A 10998-nucleotide genomic window follows, 5' to 3' on the forward strand; every position below is an offset into this window, starting at 1 on the left:
TCTTTTTTTCCATTATGAATAGCATCTATTCATAGAGTTGTAGAATTTTGTGGGAGGCATGCATTACAAAATCATCAAAGGAAATGAGCATTAACATTCATGTAAAGTAACGAGGAGAAGAGCTCAGGTGTGCTCTGGCTGTTGCAGAAGTCATCATCAGCAAAAATAAAAGACATTAGAGGAAGTTTTTAAAAGGCTTAAAATGCTCTTTTTGTGTTTATAAAGTGGCAATTTCTCAGAAGATTGAAACAAGATAGACTTGCAGCTGCTGATGTTCCTGAGAGTTTCTGGTTGCAAGAGCTACTCATGGACTGCGTGTCAGCCAGCACTGAATACCACAGTTGGAGGTACACCTGAGTGAGCCTCAGGCTCATAGCCCAGGTATCAATACCAGTATGGCCAGGACAGTAGGTGTGGTGCCTCAGCTGGCAAGGTTCAGTGACCCAGAAGGGCCCTTCCCCACTTGTGTATGAGCTGCAGCTATGTTAACAATATCTTTATTACATACACTCCCCTCTGACTGCAATGCCTCAAGCCTCAGGACTTTTACTTTTCCAGTAAGAGATGTGGTTTTCCCATCTCTGGGCAGGCCCCAGCTCCAGCACCCTGTGATTATCTGATGGTTCCTGCCAGCAATTTTCCTTCAGAAATTTATGCTACAGGCATTAAAAATTAAAAGCAGATGACTTTCCGAAGAGTAATGGCTTACTGATAGTAATACCTGTAGAGGCATGTAGAGGGAACCTTTGTAAAATAGTGCATGCATGTCTACCAAAGCAGTCACCAATTCAGATCTGACTACTTCAAACACCCAGTGTGGGCTACAGCCACCAGTCCCTGACTCTAATCCATCAGTACTCCTGAAACAGGTCTAAGATTCCTAAGTCTCCTCTGTTCCTGGGCTTTTTAGTCCTGCAGTTCTAAATCTACTTGCTGGACCCAGCAAGAGCCAGAGCCACTTTATGTAGAAGCAAAGCAGGCTTGCCCTCTGGCAGTCTGTAGTTTAGCCTAATAGTAGTATTTGGGGTGAAATACCTCAATATTTAACCCAGGATGGTCTCACAGGGCAGAATTAATCTCAGGTTATATAACCTATATGTTTAAAATGTGTGTGTCTGCCTTTGAGCAGCAACTTCAGGCTCCTTTTCTATTCACTGAAGCTCTAGACACATTCTTGTGCTCAAAACATCTGTGTTAGAATAGGATTAATCCTAGAATTGGAAGTCTCAGAAGGTCTGGATGACTCCATTATATGTGCATATCTGCAACTGCCCTGTGGATGCCCCCCACATGACATGGCTCAATAACTACATAAATACCTTGTATCCAAACAGGGTTACTGAATTGCCCTACTTCTGTCATTTTTATGTGTATTAATCACAACCACAGCACATATTCCAGAAGCCCATATGACACTGAGTTTCTGACTTAAAGGACGTTACCTGACACAAGACAATAAGCAGCCAGGTCAGACTATTTTTAACCAGAGGACGTTGTGGATTGCATAGGTGCACAGGAGTTAGATCAAATTTTCATTTTCCTACCATATTTATAGAGGCATAGTGGAGTTTGCATAGGTAATTACCTTGTGAGAGGATTTTTCCTTTCAAAATGAAATATAACAGGCTAATAGATGAACAGAAACAACTGTGAATTTGACCAAACAACTTCCAATCTTGGATGCCCAAAGCTAGGTTTCTCAATCAATATTAAAGACACCAAACAGTTATCTGAGCTGGTTGTGAACCCAGAAGCCTTTCTCTTTGCCTGTCTCGAGTCACCACACAGGTGGGGTGGATGTGGCTGCAAACCTACTGCATCACAGGAGTTCTTCAATATCCTCCTGTAGGGAGAAGCTGGCATGAGTTGAAGGCAGGTTATACAAGTGTAGCATGCAGTTTGGTGTATTCTTTCAACAGAAGCAAACAGATTTTTAATTTTTAAGTTTGTCTGCAAAGTAAGATGAGCCCTTTGTAGCACAATGACATATTTTCACTGCCAGTTTCCTCCTCAGCTTCTAGCTGGCACTTTGCCTTGCCTTGCAGGAGAAAACCCCACAAGATTATGTAGGATGTTGTTGAGAGCACTTCAAAATCAAAGCAGACAAGATACTGGAATCCTGTTCTGCAATGTGGTGGAACTGTTGGGCCACATTTTTTCTAATATGCCTGAAGCATAGAGATTCTGCAAATAATGCAACTCCAGGTCAATGCTAGCTGAGTCATGGGGAGAATTTCATGGGGAGAAGAGTAAACCCTTAGGTTTGCTGATCAGAAAGGGTTGAACAAGGGGCTGGAATTTAGATCCCAGAATTTCTGTCTGAAATATCCTGAACTTAGGGACTTTCCTCATAGAAAGTGGCACTGACAACCTGGTTCAACCCTTGACACACCTAGGCCAGTGACTGATCTATTTCAAGTCAGGGTCCTGCTGCAGCGCTGAAATAGGTGGGCTGTACTAGCTCCATCTCTTGAAGTAGACTGAACAGTACCAGGGACTGTCCACACCAATAGATCATCAATACAATCCCTGGCACAATTTTGCCACAATTTATGCCAGTTTTCTGCCCAGTAGGAACCCACACCTGGGTTTTTTTTTAGGCTTTGGTTTTCTGTTTGTTGTTGGTGAGTTTTTTTGTTTTGTTTTGTTTTGGGATGTTTTTTGTGTGTTGTTATTGTTGTTGTTGGTTTGGTTTGGTTTTTTGGGGTTTTTTGTTTTGTTTATCTTGATGGGTTTTTTGTTGCTTGTTTTTTTTTTGGTGGAGAAGAAAGTTTTAGAAATTATTTGTGTTAGAAAGAGAAAGGGTCTGATTTCCACACAGACCACATGTACACAGAGAGCCCCAGGGCAGGAGAGGTTTGCAGTGGTGGCTACAGCTGTTGTTGCTCATCCACTGCTCTGCCACAGCAGCAGCAGCAGAACTGGCTACAGCCTTGTCGAAAGCAACTAATAGAAGCAGCAGGAAGAGGATTCACAGAGGAATCATGGACCATGGAAAAGAAAATTAAAAGGCAGGATGGAGTCTTGTTCACCAAAAGAGATGTGAATGCTCTCCTGCATTTGATGCTCACCATTAAAATGAGGGGCATTTGGACTTGACAGAAACTCTGGATTTCAGGCTGTTTGCCATGTGTCTGGGGCTACTAACAGTCTGTTTATAGCATGCCATTCACGGAAAAATAAAGCCAGGCTCACTGAAAGGAATGGTATGTTCCTGGCATGGAATAGAAGGTAATGTACAAAGCAATTGGTACTGTTCTTCATATCTCTGCATCCATCTCATTCATGGAATGCAAGTTAGGTATGTAGGTTTGATGTTTTGGCTAATTAATTTGCTGCTTTTTCTTTTCTTATTTGAAGTTTCAACTGTCATAGTATTCATGCAGCTGTAACTTTGCTTTCAGGTTCCAATAGAGTCTGTACTTCAGTTATCCATTCCTGATCTCATAGATCCAAGAGACATAGTGTACTAAAGCTGAAACTCTGAAGAAAGTGTCTAATAATCTCAGCTCTGCAGTGTACTGTAAGGAAAAACATTTAAACATACATACCCTTAAGCTGACACTGCTAGGAAACAGTCTAATTTTGATGTGTATTGTTGAGTGAAATATTTGTGAATACCTTAGAAAAGTGGAAGAAGTTATATAACATCAAGTGACAAAGTAGCCCTTCTTGGCACTTCCACTGTGTCATAAGCTGCTGGTACCAGCTGCTAAATTACAGATATTTATGAGAAATTTCCAATATTGGTCTATATAAAGCAGAAAAAAAACCCCAACAAAACACCAAAAAATCAAACCATACCAACCTAGCAACCAGCCAACCAACCAATAAACCAACCAAAACACACCAAAAAATGTTATTAATGCTGTTACTGAAGAGATGTTGCTAACACTAAGAAAAAACAATTAGGGCTGTCCCTTCTTATAATAAAATTTAAGTAAGTTTTTGGACACTTTTCTGCTTTCAATACCAATTTTTGGGTCTAATTTATGATGAGATCGAATAGGAGCCATTGAAAGAACTGATAAAGCAAACATACTGAAATAATAGATCCCTGTGTAAAAGATATCCAAGTGGACATTGACACTTCAGTAATAAAGGAAAAGGAAGTGAGCCTCCATCTCCAAGTAAGAGAGAAAACCCAAAAGACTCTGAAGCAGATGTAGTCCTGGTTGCTTGAACTGGGCAAGCACTTAGCACAGGGGTGCAGTTCCCCTCTGTGGCTATAGCTGCTGGCTGCACAGAGGGCTATATTTCACCTGGTGCTCATAGCCAGTAGGGTGCCCACCAGTGCCTCTTTTGATGTGAGATGTAATGAGTCCCTTTAAAATGAGGGTCAGCTAATGGTACTGTACAGATCCAGAGCACCTGCTGTACCAAGAGATGGAGTCCCTCAAATCCATCTGCAGCCAAAATGCTTCTCGACTGCCATTCACTGCTGTGCTTCCTTGTGCATCACATCATTCACCAAGTTTGCAAACTGCTAACACTATCACATGGTATTAAACTGACTGTGCAGAAGCTGTGGAGGCTTTATGATGCTAGATAAATACAATTTTTTTTGCCTATTTAAAAAAGCATGTTAAATTCCCCATTGTCTTAGCCCCAAATCCACATTTTCATCAAACTCCACTCAGTAGTCTATCTGAACACATGCTAACACTGGATAACAATACACTAAAGAAGAGATATTAATTTTAAGAGTCTTAGTGTGTCTGGATTAGTAAAGTCCTTCTGCCATGGAGTCTGGTCATGAACATCCACCTGACACATATCCACTGTCCCCCACCCACCACAGACCACTCATCACTCTTTAGCATCCTGCAACAGCCATAAGACTGCAGTGCAAGAGGCCAAAAAACCTACAGTGTGTCCCAGCAGCATCTTGGGAGAGACCAAGGATGCTGGCAGTGTTTCCACTCTCCAGAAAAAAAACAGGGACTTGCTATTTGAAATGTCCAGATAGCATCAGAAATAGGTGTAACAAATCTCACAATATAGAGGAAAACAGAAGAAACAAACCAAGCTAAAGTCAACAGATGCAGATGGTTAAACCTGAGGGGAAAACCTCCTTCCTTATCTACTTTTGGTGATGGATGTTGCTTTGAGGATGTCTGACAAACAAAGCAATTAGACACATAGAGCTGGTATAAATATGCATAACTGCTTTCAAACATTTCCAAGCAATGTATGTGTCTGTGTGATCTCAGCATGGGCAGCCTTGGCAGAGAGTAGAAGAAGAACTGAAGATGACCAGAAAGGGGTTTAAAAGAGAGGTAAGACAGTCAGTTCCTAGAGACATTAAAAAATTGGAAGAATGAAGTGGATAGGAAACAGCAATTTTGGGGGAAATGCCTCCTGGGACTGTGGGTCCTAAAAGAAGGGGGTTCTTGAAGAAGGGTGAGAAGGAGGAGGAAGAGAAAGTTTCTTAATGTGAAGAGATGGGGGTGGAGATGAAAGGATTGAGGGAGCACAGGGGATTCAACAGTAGCAATTACAAAGGAGGATGGGAGTCAGATAATAAGGGAGATGTCAGAACTGATGATAGACACTCTGGATTATGAATGGAAAAATAAATCAAAATAATCAAAAAGATGGTTAGGTCACTGGGGCAATGGCAGGCAACAGTTTTTAGAGTATTTTGAAGAGGCAGATTTAGCAGGCTCATTTCTAGAGGCTTCCTCTGTAGAAAGTGCAAAGAGACAGGCTCCTCCAGGGAGCATATCAAAGCAACAATTTCTTTCTGCAGAGCCTGTCTCTCCTTCAGCAGGGAGCCAAGCTGCATAACCAAAGTACCCTACACGGTACACCTAAAGCAAACACATATCAAAATAATATCAACTAGAACATGTGATCTGAGATAGTTTGGATAGCAGGTAGTGAAAAAAAGAGGGAAACAACAGAAACAAAATACAGAAGTTCAGAAAAATTTACTCAGAAAAAAAAATCAATTTTTTGTTCATCATTCTGGTGAACATTTGACAGCCTTTTCTCATACATTAACTGCAAGTAAGCAAACTAGTTGAATTGTAATTCTGTTGATGCAGAATTGAACACCTTAAATAAACAAAAGATCCCAAAAGCCATGGGAATAAAGTTCAAACATGTAACTTATTTATCCATTTGAGTTAAAGAAGTAAAATGTGTACCACAATTTTATTCCCATACTAATTGTATTTGTGAGCAAGTATTTATGTATGCTACATCTCACTGCATGGACAGTCCATAAATACATTTTGAAATTTGTTCTTTTAGATGAAAGAGGAGAATGCTCCAGCAAATGCATTATGGACTCCTAATCATTCAGATTTAAATGCTCAGTAGTCAAGGCTAACTTAAGTACTTCCTTCAATCCTGGAGCACTCACTATTGATTTTAAAAGGTGTGTTGGTATCAGTGGGTTACACAATATAAAGTTCCCTTCTCAAGACCATTAAGTACTCTCATTTAAATTATTTTCCTTGCAAACTGCATTCATTTGAATTTCAGTGGAATGTGAACATAGAAAAAACAAACAACTAAGGTGTCATTCAAAATGTCAACATAAACCATGACTTTTATGACTCTTTGGCTCTTTTCTCCTTGTTGATCTTTTTTGCAAGTCACCCTTTCTGTCCTTGTGTCCCAGACATGCTAAGCCTGAGAGGACAAACACTTAAAGAAAAAGTTGTTACCCTGAAGGACTTCCTAATGATTAGGGTCTGAAGCAAAGACCTTTCCCAGTTCTAAACCTCTTCAAATATAGGATTTGGATAGGATGAGGATTGGAAATACAACAAACATGGCATTAGGGAACCATGCTTCTTGAAATATTGAACTTTTTATGTTTATGGTGGTTTTATAAGACATAAGACACTTGCAAATATCATTGCATCCTTGTTATTGCCCACAAACAGAACACAGTCTGTGCAAGAGGCACTTCTATAAAATTATTACTAGAAAAAAGTTTCTAAAAGGATGTTTGGAAATGTACCCTAGTGATATTACTGGAAATAAAATGGTAGCAATTATGGGACATCTCTGTAGAAGAAAATCCCTGTGCTCAAAATACATGTGCCAGGTGACTATTTCTAAGAAACTCATCCAAATTTCATAAGGAATATTGATGATGATGATGATGATGATGATGATGATGATGCTCTTCTGAATCCCCTTTTAGGGTAATTCTGTCATGTCCAAACACTATTAATAGAAAAAGGGCTGACAAAAAATAACTAAAAAGAAAGCTAAGAAATCAGTAAACAAGACTGTGGGAGATTAAGACGTCTGCCATGGTTTTGGCTTGGATAGTTAATTTTCTTTATAGTAGCTGGTACAGTGCTGCATTTTGAATGTAGTATGAGACAAGTGTTGATAACACAGTGATGGTGTTATTGTTGCTAAGTTGTGCTTACCCTACGCCAAGACAGTTTCCCATGCTCTGCCAGTGAGCAGGTGCACAAGAAACTGGGAGGGAGCATGGCCAGGACAGCTGATCTGAACTAGCCAAAGGTATATTTCATACCACAGAATGCCATTCCCAGTATATAAACTGAGAGGAGTTGGCCAGGAGATGCTAATTGCTGCTCGGGTGTGGGCTGTCCATCAGTCAGTGGGTAGTGAGCAACTGTATTGTGCATTGCTTGTTTCTTTTGGGTTCCTGCCACCCCTTTTAATTAAAATTATTAATATTGTCATTATTATAAATATTATTATTAGATTTTATTTTGTTTCACTTATTAAACTGCTCTTATCTCAACCCACGAGTTTTACTTTTCTTTTTTTTTCCATTTCTCCTCCTCACTGTGAGGTGGGGGGCAGGTGGCGATTGAGTGACTGTGTGGTACTTAGCTGCTTCTGGGATTAAACCACGACAGGAGCATTAAACCAGGAGAAGCAAAGCCAGTGATGGTGGTAGTAAGGTAACTAGCTATACTATGCCCAGCAATTCAAAACAGCAGTGTGTGGAAAAGCACAGCAAGTAGAGGAGATTAGGGTGTATTCAAACACCATAACTGATGTTCAGAAATATGAAACGCCATCAGCAGTGAGCTTCCTTTACACCAGGCTTCTCAAGGTAACAAGTGATGCTGTATAGGAAGCTGTTGCTGCAATTAAAATATTCCAGAAGTAAAAGAAGTGCATTTTTACTTGAAGTACTGAATTGTGAGAAAAATCAGACAGTCTAATTAGGAGTAAATTATTAATTTTGATATGTTATTCCTAACACTAACTCTGACGTAAAGGAAATTTAACTGCTAGCTCCATGAACAGAGGAGTAAATTGAATCTAGGTCCTCAAATCACTGTTGGTTGGCTTATGAACTTAAAAGATGAGAAGCTTTGCCTGCAGTTTTGTGTTTTTAAGGTCTTCCTCTCAAATGGTTTCACCATTCCCCTAATAGAGGTTCAGCTCCTGCAGCAGTGTTCCTTTCAACAGGCACATTTATGGGATCTTGCATTTTTTCCCCATCTACTTCAATGCAGCTGATAGGTCCTTAATCTTTCTGAGGCCTCAATCTCTCTAGATTTGGTGATGGTATACTGTGGTTATTGCATGAAGTGCAAACACCTTCCACATGTATAAATGTATATGTGTATATATACATACATATATATATATATATATACAGGGCATGATCCCACATCCCTGATTTCCTAACAAATCGTCCATTTTTTGCAGATTTTGTTTTGAAATTATTTTGTTTGTTTGTTTTTACCAACAGCCAGCCATATTCTGGCAAGGTTTCCAAACTGATCCCTGTGTAAGCAGCAGAGAACAATGGCCAGTCCTGGCACTACCCAGCTCAATAAAATTGATCATGAACTGTTCTTGATCTGCAAACTCAGCTCAGCAGGTGTAGGGATAGCTGAACCCCACATAGTCTGAAATGAAGCAAAAATTACTGGAAGTTGGAGAGCTCCCAGGCTGCCAAAGCAAAATGTAAAGGGTCTTGCATTACCACTGAACAATGGTCACCAGGCCTCTAGTGCTCTCCTCCCTCACTTACAGTTGTTTTTCCCATGCCCACATTTGCCTACAAGCAGGATAATCCCTCAAATTCTATTTTCACAACTTAGTTCAGAGAGATGGGCAGCATCTCACCAAGTTGAGGGCTCAATATATTTATCTCATCGACAGGAGAAAATATATCTGACTAATCTCCCAATGTAGTGGCCCATCCACATGAAAAATAACAGGAAGGGAATGTCCTTCCCTACAGACTTCCAGTAATACCTCACAGAGCTGTCCCATAGTGGAAATGAGCCCAATACAATCACAAGGAAGGAACCATTTGGAACCCATAGGCAGTCTGGGGTTTGTTTGGTTAGATCTATGGCCTTTTTAATTACAGGGTGCTGGAGAGATGTGAATCTTACCCCTCTTGCTATTAAACAGTGAATCCCATGGATGTCAGTAGATCTTACAAAAACAGAGTCACAGCCACAGTGAGGTGAGACACCACATAAGGCCCAGTGGAGATGGAGAAAAAGTGTTACAAGAACATAATGAAAGACATTCTCTGAGTTTGGAAGTCATTTACATATCTATTGTAGCAATGAGAAAAAGCAAATACTTGCAGTTCTGTCTCTGTTACGCAGCACAAACCAATAGAGCTAATTTGGTTCCCTGTGTGAAAAATCCAGAAAAACATTTAGTCCCGTTCTCCAGGTTCACTTGCTGTGATTTAGAACATGGCCATCATACAGATTTGCTGCTGGCTCCAAAAATGGAAATATCCACATTGGAGGATCCAGCCTTTCATGCCATGTTGATCATGATGACATTTGAAAGACAATTTGCTTAACACTACTGGTAAAAGAACCAAGGATGCCACATGAAACCAGAGTGATGTGCATTTCCTCATAGCTGCTTGCGTTTCAGTTAAGAAACATGATTTGTTTTCCAGTACATGTTATCACTTGCAGTGTTTACATTATGTCAAAAATTATAAAGAAGCCGAATCAAAATTGTATTAATCCTGTGTAATTAATACTTTAAATGCATGTTATTGTTTGAATGGTTTGAGCAACATAATTCCTGAAGAAGTGCAAACAAAGGACACTGAGCATGAAGCTCTGAGCAGCACAAGCTGTGGGTCTGGGCCAGAACATGCTTATATCCTTCCTGTGAAAAATGGCTCATGCTTTTTGACAGCAAATACCTTTTTTTTGGACAACACCAGTTCATTGCACTGGGTGGGGATGTGCTGGTTTTGATTGAAGCTTTGCTTGGAAGGCTTATCATCTTTTACTTTGTCAGAAGTTGATTTAGGGCAACCACTTCAGATGATCAATAAATCAATAGCCTAACTGGTAGGTGTAGAGCATAAGTTTCTTTCTTGCTCTTCCTCAACAGGACATCTGGAAGCTCTTACTCACTGTATAGGTAGAGAGTAATTGGGCTACAGAGACTGATGCCCTAACCTGCTGTGGTGAGATTAGGACATGCCACTTGCACACCATGGTCAGCTTCTGTCTCTTCAAGGCCATTCAGACTCCCAGATAGGCATCTAGACACCAGTCCAAAACAGACATGATTTCACAGTTCAACTTAATAATCCTGACAGACCAGAGTTCCACCTACCTCCCCCTCCTTCCAATATGCACTCAGAAATAACTCCAAAAGGCCTGCAATTCCAGAGCTCCCAAGAAGAGAGAAATGTTCCATCATCTGTGCTTGGCTGTCAGGTGTCTGTCTGCTCATTTCTGTCTAAGATACAGAAGGCTGCTGAAAACCATGTCTCAAAGTGGTCGGATACAGGCAGCTCAGAGCACCTTGAGCTGAACCCAGAACACTTGCAGAAAAGACTACTTCCAGTTTATCCAGCTGTGGATGAGATCCAGAAGAGGCTGGGCAGGAAGGAAAATTATTCTACCTTCCATGAAGGAAAACAGGGTAATTTTTAATCCTCAAGCTGCTTCTGACTTTTACTAGGTAATCACCTCCATTAGCACTTTGCCAATGTACAGCTCAAGATGGAAATCTACTGTGCAAAGCTCCTAACTCTGCCAC

This window comes from Camarhynchus parvulus, chromosome 1A (assembly GCF_901933205.1).
Source record: "Camarhynchus parvulus chromosome 1A, STF_HiC, whole genome shotgun sequence".
NCBI classification, from domain to species: Eukaryota; Metazoa; Chordata; class Aves; order Passeriformes; family Thraupidae; genus Camarhynchus; species Camarhynchus parvulus.